This window comes from Boleophthalmus pectinirostris, unplaced genomic scaffold (assembly GCF_026225935.1).
Source record: "Boleophthalmus pectinirostris isolate CB_2022bp ecotype Guang Dong unplaced genomic scaffold, ASM2622593v1 HiC_scaffold_22, whole genome shotgun sequence".
NCBI lineage: Eukaryota > Metazoa > Chordata > Actinopteri > Gobiiformes > Gobiidae > Boleophthalmus > Boleophthalmus pectinirostris.
The window spans coordinates 30167010-30180184 of NW_026571190.1; the positions used below are offsets into that span (position 1 = coordinate 30167010).

Below are 13175 nucleotides of genomic sequence, written 5' to 3' on the forward strand. Positions count from 1 at the left end.
CTTAAAATAATTTGGGTGTAATGGGGTTGTAATATGTTTGCATTTATTGCTATTCTCTCTCTGTGTTGCAATTGATAAAAAACTGAAAGGCGTACATTTCAGTTATTGCAGTTATTCTATGCAGTAGCTGTCTATGAGTCTGTTGCCTCTCTTTTTCTGAGGTCACCCTAAAGGACTTTAGGTATTTTTGGCGTTCGTTTTTTGGCTTTTGAATGAGTCATTTCCCTTATCCAATCACCATCCATCCTTTTTCTTCCTCTAATAGATAGATCGATAGATACATAGATAGACTGATGATTCATTGATCCCAAAGACCAGGACTGGATCACAGGGACAACAATCGTCGAAGCAGGGAGTGCCAGACGTCGAAGTCCCTCACTCCAGCTCCTCCAGTGGGACCCCGATGTGTTCTCAGGCCAGCCAAGAGACATGCCAGGTTATATACATCCAGAACAGCTACCCAAGCCACCTTAGCTCACTCCCTTGACATGGAGGAGCAGTAACATCTTGCGTTCTTAAGACAATACAGTAAAGTGTATTTACCTTGTTGACATGTTTCGGCTGCTAGCTGCAAGCCATCTTCAGAACTGTCACTGGTGACGTGTCGTATATCAGCTGTTGTTACTTCCAGTTGGCGTGGTCAGCCTGATCGACCCGGCAGATCACTCAGACTGACCACGCCTCCTGTCACCCAGTGTTCTCTGGTGGACGGGTCCCATGTGTGTGAAAGGAGGAATGCTCCGTTACCGTCCATACCTGTTTTCCTGATTTCGATGGCCTCCCTGATCCAGCGTTTGAACTTGTTGTTTTCCGATCCAATGACCCGTGCCCCATCCCAATCCATAATGTGGTTATTTCTTTTACAGTGCTTTGATAAGGTGGATTTTAGGTTTTCCTGTTCTGCTTTGTCAAAAAAGGGTGTGTAAAAAAGAATCCAAGATGTTCAAGTACATAATAAGACAAAATGAACATCTTTGGCTTAAGTGGAGGATCAGTGTCTCTACTCTGAGCTCTTCCTTTATCCATGTCTATTCATTTCGTTTGCCCCATCTTTTATCCTCCTTGCTAGAATTCCAGTCTTGGCCCATATATAACTAATGTGATTGTGCCCACACTCCCCATGCTAAAGTGAATCCATTAGAATAGTGCTGTAACTCCCAGGCTAAAACCTCTGCGGCCTCTAAATAATACACAGACTCTTTCATATGCTTTAGAACATGTCCTTTTTCAGCACTTAAAGCGTGCCGACTGCAGATGCTTGATGTCATCGTATTCCCCAAATGCACTGAACGCTCCGAGGCCTTGTCACTCGTCTTCCCCCGCCCTCTTCGTGTGTGTACAGGTGCAAATGTGCACTTCTTCAAAAGTACGAAAGCCAGACTGTTTTACCTCGAAACCCACAGGTCAATGCCCCGTGACCTGCCCTCCCCATTGAAGTTCACAGAGCAGGTTATAAATATTCAACAAACAGTACTCAGGATGTTTCAGGCTGCTGCCAAATCACTCACTGTGCCACTTTAAAGAAAAAAATTGAAAAATAGGTCAGGAGTTATGGACTAATGACACCTGGTCACGTTTCACTTTTTTTTTTCAGCTTATTTATGGGCTGTTTTGCAATGTTATACTCGAGATATACTGTATAAGTGTTGCGCCAGGTTTTACAATTACAATGCAGCCTTATGACCTGATGACCTTATGACCTCATCAAAAACAGAGTGCAGTTGTGTCTTGCTTCATTCACACATGTTTGAGTAATGAGTTATTAGTCTGTCTACATCTCCAAACCTCAAAACCACCACCTTGTGATGTCATCAAGCTGCATTTTTTCAAGTTAACGGCATCCTTTTACCTTTTGTTTTGTAAACATTGGCAATTTCAGGGCTGAAATTATACAAATGATTCTAGCGAAGGTGTATGGAGTTTAAAAACACTGTAGCACTTCCTATTACCACGTGATATCACAAGGTGGATCAGAGTGTTTTCTGTTTGTCTGTTTGAGAGAAGAACTCACTAGTCACTCACATGTGTGAATGAAATAAAACAAAACTCCAGGTATGTTTTGACATTATACACAGATCAGAAAACAGCACAATATGGGCCCTTTAATACTGCTCTCATTGTAAAAACTCTCATAAAGTCTCCCATAAAAGTTGCTGACATGTCAAAAGGTAACTACATCTCCTACTGTATTCAGGATTCCCACGGTCATGGAAATCTGGGAAAAGTCATGGAAATTGAAAATGTCATTTTCCAGGCCTTTAAAAGTCATGGATTTTTATTTTATTTTTTTTAATCTCTTTCACACAACTACATAGTTCTGTTAAGTTATGATTAGACTATTATGATTATTTCTGAACATATGAGTCTTTTGTTTAAAAGAGACGACAATAAATGCACTGACAGTATTTTGAATGTCAAACCATAATACCAAACCATAAGGTGAGTGGAACATTTCATATTTAGCCCTAAAACTATTATCAATTATGCACGTGTAGGGTGCCGTAAGGTAATGGAAAATTCACTTTAGGTCATGAAAAAGTCATGGAACCCAATTTGCTAATGACAAAATTAACACTTTAGATGAAGGCGCATTTTTCTTCAGTCATTTCTCCACTTACAGATGATGGCCACCTCTGTCCTTGGACACACTGAACAGATTATGACTACTTATATGTGCCAGTGACCTGTATTTTGACCTATTACTAGATACGATTGCTTATAGCGAAGTCTTTTCTGACAATGTGCCTGTTTGGGAATGCCACTCTTTACATGCCAGAGATAAAAGAGAGCTGAAATGACAAATAATTACAGAATGCTTCATTAGATTTATGCAGCGCCTGGAGGTGTCTGAAAATGCCATCATAATTAGGCATCGGACCAACATTCCAATGCCTTGTATATTTTGTATCCTTTCTATTTATAACTATGGAGCTAATAATGTTTGTGAATATTTGTAAAGATAAAGCTATCAGAGCAGAACAAACTAGGCGTATGATTAAAGCTACATTCCAACACTTTCTAAAACCTTTATTATTATTTACTTCAATTTCATATGATGAAAAGTAAAGTGTATCAGAGTTTGAAAGCATGCTAGTCTTCTAAGTCTTGGTAAGAATTTTTTAAAGAGTTATGCAGAGTATTTTAATGTGAAGGAGGCATTCCAGCAGCTGCAGATATTATGATTACAGTAAGAGATGATGCCGTGTTTGGGTTTGTGATCCTCGGTGACGCATGAGCATTAGCTAATAACACCAGCGGCGCACTCTTGAGGACTGCTCTCTCTCTCTGACATGAGCAGTATTGCGCATCCTGAAAACTGATCACCTTGTTGACATTTCTCTTGTCGCTCGGTGATCACATCGCATATTTGAGCATGTTTACAGCCTGCGGCAAGAACACAACAGCAGATTACAGTGTTTAAGCCCTGACAAAGCCCTCCTGTCACTCAGATCTTTGTGCACGGAGACTAATGGGTACGTCATGCAGGAGATCAGTGCTTCATCAGTCTATTGTGTGGAGAAGCCCGCTTAAATCACAACCCTGACGCTCCCCAAGGCAGTGAGGATCTGTGAATGAAAATTATAGGTATGGATAACCTCCCGCGTGTAGTCTTCAGGCCAGTGCTGTGAGATTGACAACACAAGTGTAAATGATACTGTGCCAAATGAAGACAATTCAAAGAGGTCACAGGCTTTAGTGGAAGTACATGAGGAGTCGTGGTGAGTGTCACTGATTTAAGATCATCTGAGAGTCCAGTGCCTCTGGTGCAACAGCAGAGATCATTTTCTTGTGGCCTTCTTGCTTTTTTTGTGACCCACATACACTATTTTAGTTACAGTAGTCAAAAACATGTAGTGAAAAGTGTGAGTAAGGTATTATAAATCCATGATGTTGTTGTTGTTGTTTAAGGTACACTGTGTAACATTCTTAGTGTTATGTTGTAACGTAGTGTGGTATTTCTAATATTATTGCTTCGTCTAGAATGTTCCACTGTAGATTAAACCTGTAATGAATACATGCCAGATGGATATGTTTAATGTGGTTTATGTTTAAAGCTTCCAGACCGAGGGTATTGTACGATACCTGGGAATATGTTATTTGTGCATAACTTCCCAACATAAAACATAGAAACTTACTAAAACATATCTCGAAAAGCTGAGAGTTGCAGCTTTCTGAGCATATTCCTGGCATTATCCTATATCACAGGCACGCTGTGTGATGACGTAGGGGAAACAAGTGTCCAATAGGAACTTTGTTTTCCGCCAAACGCATGCGCTCCATCTATTTTAATTGGCCCAAACTTTGCCAAAGAGTCTAGTGAGTCAAAATGGTCGATCCCCTGAGTGTCTGTGTTTGTAACAATTTAAAAATTGAAAAAGTACTGGGGCCATTGCACATTTTTTTGTTTTGAAGGCAATAGGATATTTTTAGTTTACTTACAGATTTGATATGTTGTACTTTTGTAGCTAAGGCCCTAAATTAAGCATTTTTTATGTCCAAAAAGTTTTTTATACATGTTTGCTGTGTATTTTGTATGAAAGAGTGTGAATTTTATTTTCCATTTTTCCCCCCCATTTGTATTTCTGGTCCTATAGCTTTTATTACAGCCATATGACACAACTACAGTGTGCAGATTGTGAAATAACAAGTTGTACTGAAAAGTATAACACTTCATTACGGGGTAAAAGGGGGAGTTTTAATAGCAAAATTAAGGAAAAAAATCCAGGTGAGGACAAATGTACTAAAATTGTCATTAAGTCTGGAAAGGTTAATGAACATTCCAGGCAAAGCAATAATACCTCTATGGAGGCAAGTAGGTAGCAGACCCTCCACCAGAACAAAAAAATCCAAAACATCCACTGAATTAGAATATTTATGAATGTAATCGTGTTTGGCCAATGATTCTTTAAAAGTTCCACTTAATTCTCGAATCGTCTGAAAAGATCCAGGGATGTACTGTAGTGGCTTGTGCCTCATAGTTTCCATGATCAAAGATGGTCACAGATTGTTGGTGTCAGCAGCTTTGAGGCGAGAGCACCCTGCCCTCAACACAGTGAATTATGTCAGCGGCACATACATTATTTCCAGCCCCGTCACACTCGCTGACGTACGGGCTAATCCACACTGCTTTCACATCAGGACACGCTAAATGGTCTGTGCATTTGGCATTTGCAAAAGTCGTCATTACAAAGTCGTACCACGTCTTCAGTTAAGCAATGAGTTTCCTCTAGTTGGTACGAGGCTAATTATAATGCTATTGGGGCCATTACATAACAGCGATAGACCCAAGTCCCGGCTCGATCCAAACACTAGTAGGTGAATGGGCGCTAATAGGCTTAAAGTGCTAATATTTTCTGGTCAGGCTTAAAACGTCTGGCAATGCTCAGAATCGTGTGAATGTAGACTGATAGATTGTTTGTTAATAATTTTGAATAGCACCTGCTTTAGCTTTCACAGTAACATGTGTTTTGACTGTATAGTTGGTAGAGCATTTAAAGGTCCTATATTGCACAAAATTGACTCTTGTGAGCATTAAGCCTTGTTAGAAAGTTGTTACCTCATATCCAGAGTTGTGTTTTGTTTCATTCACACATGTTTGAGGAATCATGCATTATTACATTGCCAAAGCCCAAAACGCTGTTCCACCTTGGCATGTCAAGTTGTTCAAGTTAACACCTCCCATTTACCGTTTGTTAAGTAGACATTAGAAATTCCAGGTCTGAAGTTATCCAAATAATTCTAGTGAAGGTGTATGGAGTTTAAAAACAAACTTGAAGCAGTCTACCCTGTATTATCACATAACATGACAAAGTGGAACAGATGGTTTTTAGTTTGACAGAATAACTGAGCCTAAATATGTAGGATTTGTGTGTTTAACATGTGTGAATGAAACAAAACACACTCCAGGTATGTTTTCAATGAGGAAATAACAGTATAACAGAGATCAGAGAATTGCGTAATATGGGCTCTTTAAAAAAATTCTTGAGCAGAGTCCCTAATTGCCACCATGCTTCTAATAGTAGGATTTAGGACATAGTTGTGCTTCTTTTACAAACAGTTAAAGCCGAGTGACAAGCGCAGACCACCTGTGTTTGGGCTAAGTCTTAGCAGAGGCAACCCCCATAGCCACTTTGAGTTTATTCATTTATTAATCTTAAGGACACACAAATTGCCCAAAGATCTACAAGCATCAGTTTATATGCTAGGAAAGTCAAAAGGAAAAGTCAGTTAATAGGCTCTATTCACGTTTAGCAGAAGATGTTTGGAAAGATGACGACTTACAATGTAGTTACCGACACTGAGAATGTGATAAAACCACAGCCTGCCAAAGCTTTCCATGGGGGACGTGACTCTAATCGTATCTTCTTTGTCACTCACAGACAGCTGGTTGTAACTATTGATCTGATCTTCATTTGATCTTCATCTGATCTTTATTTTTTTTATGAAGTTAGACAAATTTATAATACACAAATGAATAGGCAGTTTATAAAAGTTAAAAAGAAAGAAAACAGTGACATCTAGATGAAGAAAACCAGCCCCCCCCTCGTCGCCAACAGAGCCCAAAGGAAGTCACATCTGTATGTTTCCAAACGTCTTCTGGGTTTGTGGCGTAAGCGTGAATCAAGCCTATAGATGGAACTGGTGTGTAGATGTCTGGTGTGGTTTGATAAAGTTTTTTTGTATTATTTACTATTCTGGATGCACCGATATGATACTGGTGTAGGATATTGGCGGCAATATTGAAATTTTTGATGGTTCAGATATCAATTACGAGATATCAGTTTAGTCAATATCCCATTTTGTTCTGTAAATTGGATTAATAAGAAGAGTTGCTGGCCAGTGGTCATCCCAAACACCTCCTAATATTGAGCTTTTTGTATTTTTTCAAATCTTTTTCAATAGTTAAATGTTTTTTTTAGTTTTTTTTTTTACCATACCATTTACTATAACATTTACTGTTTGTGTTTAAAGGATATTTTCAGTATCTTTCCTTGTATCGGTTGATATCGGCAGATACTTAAAGCCAAAGTATCGACATCGCCTTATACGGTTTTGTGAAATGGGTTGGTACTATAACATAATTTGTTTTTAGTGTAGTGTAGCATGGTTGGAGATGGGTTTGGAAATGGGTTTTGGCTGCCATCTGGGAACTAGCCAGACATTTAGCCAGACAGAGCCTTCATGATCTTTTTTTTTTTTATTATTATTATTAATTTCTGTGACACAGGGCCTTGGTTGGTGGTCTTCTCTCTGTGTTTCTTGTCATGATGGGACTTTCAACTCCTTTGTGGGATCCACATTTTTTGGATTGATTAATTTCAAAGAGCCGTTCAAAAGACTGTCTTTTTCACTGTTTATTTATATGACAGAAGCCAGTGTGAGAACTCATTTTAACAACAAACTAATCACAGAGAGAAACGACCGAAGCTCACATCTGTTTAAAATGGATCAAACTGAGAGTGGGAGTGTGTTTACCCTTTGGAATTATGCAGAAACTAAATAAAACATTGCACTACAGTATTAATAATAATAAAAAAACAATTATTATGATTTGTCAAATATGTTTTCTGTGCACAAAGCTCTCACTCGGGTGGCCTTCTGTGCTCATTCTTGTATTGGTTCAGGATTAATCAGTATAAAAATGCATACAAATTAAAAAGAAAGATATTCGGTTCTGTAAAAAATTTGATCTGGTTCCAAACTGCTCACATTAAGGAACCGTTCAAAAGACCCACACGTCTGTAGTTTCTTGTTCTTCTGTAGATGTGTGAATGTCTGTATATGGACGATGCCCTAAATCCTCTTTAAAGGTGCACTGTGTACCTTTTCTGGAAGAAGGTTCACCATCTGCTTGTCTCCATACTAGGGATGGGCATTCGATCATCGGGAGAATTAACGATCAATTATCGATTAATCATTAACGTTTTTATATTAAAATTATCATCATTATTATTACTATCTGCACTACTAATCTGCATAAATAAACTCAACTTTACAACATATAAACTGTAACCACTCTAGAGCCACATCAGCCCGTTTGACATTATAATATGTTTAATGCAGCTTTGCAGAATTCTCACGGAAACTAAACTTAAAACCGCATGACTAATTTGCATAAACTAAGCGAAGAAACTTTCAATTTTTTCAACTTCTGTCCGATTAAAGGACACGATTCAGTGGAATACAGGTTAGTGTGACCATATTTGCGTTTGCCAAAACCAGGACATCGTACAGGGGGTGGGAGATGGGGCCTCGTCATTGACATTGAGCTACTCTCACCTGGCAAAGCTTTTTCATGTTTTCGGTGTCCTGGTGAACTTTTTCCCACTGGACACCGGAACATATGTGCTGCTTTATACACTGTGCACATGGCCTCACACTTGTCTCGACCGGAACGGAAAGCGGGGAATTTCTTGTACAAGTCATTTTTAAATACGCATTTGCGCTTCGGCACGCTGCAGGCTGACTGACTGTTTGTGTCTGCTCGCTCCTTCTGAGTGCAGAGAGCTACATGTACGGACTCCATTTGTCCCCAGACACGGATGTTTTTGGTCAAGCTACGCACAGCAACCTACATTCGGTTTGTTGAATAAAAATGAACGTAATCGATGAAATTCTTAATGATCAATTATCGATTAATCAACTAATCATGCCCATCCCTACTTTTTTTTTGTCATAACTACTGCAAAAACATGTATTATTTCTGCCAGTGGGTTCACTTCTCCACATATCTGACCTGTAGCTTGGCCTGGTGATGTGGCCTGCTTGTCTTCATGGAGATAGTTAAATTAAATGCCACACGAGAGCGTTTCAGGAATGAACAACGTGGAGTCGAGCATGTGGTGGACCCTCTACCAGAAAAGTTACACAGTGTACCTTTAACTTCAACATTAACTAAACCTTAAGATGGTGAGTCAAAGGTTAAACTCACTTAACTTGTCCTGTATGCAGCTTCATAGTGCTGCTGTGTGTAATTGTTACCTCTCCACTGTGCTTTTGTGAAGGTTTTGAATGTGGTCTGTAGGAGGTCCATGCACGTGTTCCAGTGTAGTCCAGCCCTTGTGTGACTCACTGAAAAACAAAACAGAAAAATATGCACTGAATTAGAATATTTATGAATGTAATAATGTTTGGCCAATGTTTCACTAAAATGCAACAAATGACCAGTTTCACATAGTTCTGGAAAAGCTGTCTAAAAGGGGCATGGATGTACTGTAGTGCATCTTAGTTTCCTTTTTTCCTTCTCTGGTAGAGGGTCCGCTACCTGCTTGTCTTCATGCAGATTTTATTGCTGTGCCTGGTACGTTCCATGGTCTGACTTTAAACATAGCCATCTAGCTCTTATATAATTATGTCTTATTTTACACCTGTCTCTTGCTGTCTTTTTTGCTACTTATTTAGGATTTATTATTACCATTTATATTTTTTCTCTTTGTTATTATAATATATTGTGATGTGTGAGCTACTGTGTCCAAATAGTTTCCCTTGTGGATCAATAAAGTTTGTCTAAGGTCTAATTCTTTATTTACTGTTTATGGGTTTTCTATTGCTCAAAAATACAGTAATTCCTTCTAGACAAAGCGATAACATTTCCATGAAGTTAAGCAGGTGGCTGACCCTCCACTAGAAATGTTACGCAGTGCTCCTTTAAGCTGATGAGTCAAAGGTTAAACTAACTTAACTTGTAATGTCCTGTATGCAGCTTCATAGTGCTGCTGTGTGTAATTGTTACCTCTCCACTGCGCTTTTGTGAAGGTTTTGAATGTGGTCTGTAGGAGGTCCATGCACGTGTTCCAGTGTAGTCCAGCCCTCGTGTGACTCACTGAAAAACAAAACAGAAAACTGTCCACTGAATTAAAATATTTATGAATGTAATAATATGTGGCCAATGTTTCTCTGAAATGCAACAACAAATGACCAGTTTCATAAAGTTATTGAGTAGCTGTCTAAAAACTGCAGTGGATGTACTGTAGTGGTTAGTGCCTCTTAATTTCCTAAAAGGTGCACTACGCTACTTTTCTTGTGGAGGGTCCGCTACCGCCGCTCTCCATGGAGACGTTATTGCTTTCCCTGGAATGTTTTATATGGCATTAATCATATTCATCTAGCATTTATTGTTTATTATTCATTATGGGTGTTTCTATTGCTCAAAAATACAATAACTCTTTCTGTGAATAGGGGCGACTAGCCAGGCTAGACTCAATTTAATTTCTCTCCAGCAACTAGGTCAGGAATCAGAATACACTAGACGTTTTGGAAGAACCCCAGAAGTTGTAGACACGCACTGGCCAACCAGCGAAGAGCTGTGAAGCGCCTGTCTGGGTCCCCCATTCTGTGTTGGCAACGATTCCCCAGATCAAGGATTTAAAACCGGAACAAAGAGAATGTTTGGTGAATTTTATCAAGGGCAAAGACGTTATTGCCCTTCTTCCCACGGGATTTGGCGCGTTACTTACGTCACGACCAAATAGCAGCGATTGGTTAAATAAAAAAAGTACCGCCTACCGTCGAGCGAACGAATCCTAATGCTGCAAGGTCAGACGGTTTCCACGAAATGAAACCGACTGATGAATGAGGCTAAGGGGGTAACTCTTCACAGATCTGAATTGCTGCTTGTCTCCCTTGTGATTGATAGGTTTAATCTGCACAGTGGAACATTCTAGACAAAGCAGTAACATTTCCACATAGTTAAGTAGGTAGCAGTGCTCCTTTAAGATGGTGAGTCAAAGGTTAAACTAACTTAACTTGTGTCCTGTTAAGTTGTGTCCTGTATGCAGCTTCATAGTGCTGTTGTGTGTAATTGTTACCTCTCCGCTGTGCTTTTGTGAGGGTTTTGAATGTGGTCTGGTAGGAGGTCCATACACGTGTTCCGGTGTAGTCCAGCCCTGCCCACCACTCACCCACACAGATGTCCTGGAGGCTTTGTGGCCCTCAAGGACTCAGTGGGGCCATTTCACGCCTCAGAGCTGCCCAAAGAGAAGGGGCTTACCAGTGTGTCATCCCACTGAATGGAGGGGCAGCAGGCCGCTATGTAACAAATTAGCCTCAACAAGACACTTTCACTAAAGGAATGGGCTGAAGTTAATCTTTTAATAGAACAAAACAATGGAAAAATAAAATGTTTTTATTACTTGCATTTGCTCACGATGGCGTCCCTTTCACAGCTTGATTTTTGTTGTGGTATACGCCGTAGTGAGAACTATCAGCATGTTTGTGGTTGTGGTTTTAACATGTGTTTCATGCATGCCTGGATTTTATTATTTCTCCCAGCACATTTCAAACCATAAAACAGAGAATTCCCAAAACAAATGTCGAAAAGGGCCAGACCACACTGCTACAGTAATGTGGCCTGTTGTTTCCCACCACAGCAAAGTGTGTTGCATGTGTGTTTTGTCATGTGGTCAATTCTTTGCATCAATGTGGAAATGAAAACACAAGCCAATGGTGCACAGTTAATGGATTCTGTTAGTGAAATATTTGAGGAAATTTTTGTGGTATGTTTTTGAGAATGGTAGTAATGGGGTAATAGTAGTGCTATGAGGAGAAGTAAGATAAAAGAACTTTTATTTGTCTCACAGTGGGGGAAATTCCACTCCTGTAAACATAGCAGGGTTGTGCACAAATATCGATAGATCGTATTGTTTGATGTGATGATACAGTATCGATATACTGCTGCTGCATCGATATATCAAGTATTTTTGGTATATTTTACAAAATTATTTTGTTAAAGCGCTACAGTTTTGTTGCTTGTTTAGAGGAAGGAAACTCGTTTATGCAACACATTTGCCATTTTCACTGTTCTGATGATTAAAATGGGTGTTTCGTATGAACTTTGCACAAGAAGTGGTTTAACAAAGACTTTTAGTATCACAGCCATCATTTAGCAATAATTTTTTTATTGAACCATATCGAATTGATTTGAAATATATTGTATCGAATCGAAAGTGCACTGTATCGAGATACAGTATTGTATCGTATCGTGACCTGTGTATGGAGGTATGCATCGTATCAGCATTTTCTTAATGATACCCAGCCCTAAACAATAAACCATGTTCCAAATAGGAAGTGAACATGGGGGTGCTTCTGGCTCCATTGACTTCAGCTTCCTGTTCACTTTCACTCAGGTTCGTCATTCGGTTTTAAAATGTTCGTATTAACCCGCTCTACATGATCCTGGGGTTTTTATTTAACTATTTTGTCTGTAAATCAATTCCTTTTCCTAATATGGAACTCTGCTCCAAATTTGTTCCTAGAATTTCCAGCCTCGTGAGCTTTTTTTGACTGGAGCTGAACACTATGGCTGAAGTCACACTAAGCCTGTGCAATTAATTGAATTTTGATTGGGATTTCGATTTGTGTGTCAAAACGGTCTTCGAACTCATATAATCGAGTTGAAATGATTTATAAAGCTTAACGTTTATTTTGGGATATTTTTTATATAAATAAGAATATTTATTTCATTTTTAAAATATAGATTGTACAACAGCTGGATATATAGTTTATTTTGGATATTTATTTATGTTTTTCTGTGCCTTATTTCATGTTCAAAGTATATTTTATGTTTTATACATCGCAAAACTGCTCTAAGGTATATATTTGTAGCATATATATTTTATTTTCAAATTGTAAGCTTTGTGTAAACTATCAATAACTCAGTGTTTTTTTGAGAGAGAATTGCTCAATAAATGCATTGTGTAACAAAAAATTATCATGATTTCAGTATTGACCAAAATAATCGTGATAATGATTGTTTCCATAATCGAGCAGCCCTAAGTCACACTCACTTAGGCCACTTTTTTATACAGTTTGTTGCTAGTAGTAGTAGTTGTAATAGTATTATTAGAATTACCATTCACTGTACAATAGTCAGTGCATGTTTTCAAATACATTTTCCTTTTTTTGCAGTAATTTGAAATAATGATACTTTTATTTCAGCACTTTAATAGTTTAATAACTTTTTGTGGTCCTCACTAGCAACATTACCACAGGGGACACAACCAACAACCCCACGTGCACTTTCTTTTATTAACAACACCACAGCTAATAAATGCAACATGCCCTTTAACGATAGCCAAGAGATAGATTTGTTTGTATTTGTTTGTTTGTAGATTTCATGATAAAGCCTCGGCACATGGACCTGAGTCAGTGGAGAAGCACGCACATGTGCTCTCTAT

At 38.8% G+C, this 13175-nt stretch overlaps 1 protein-coding gene across 1 annotated transcript in view; it reads left to right on the forward strand.

Moving 5' to 3' along the window:
• dlc1 (DLC1 Rho GTPase activating protein) overlaps positions 1–13175 on the forward strand; it is a 128029-nt gene that overhangs the window by 47855 nt on the left and 66999 nt on the right.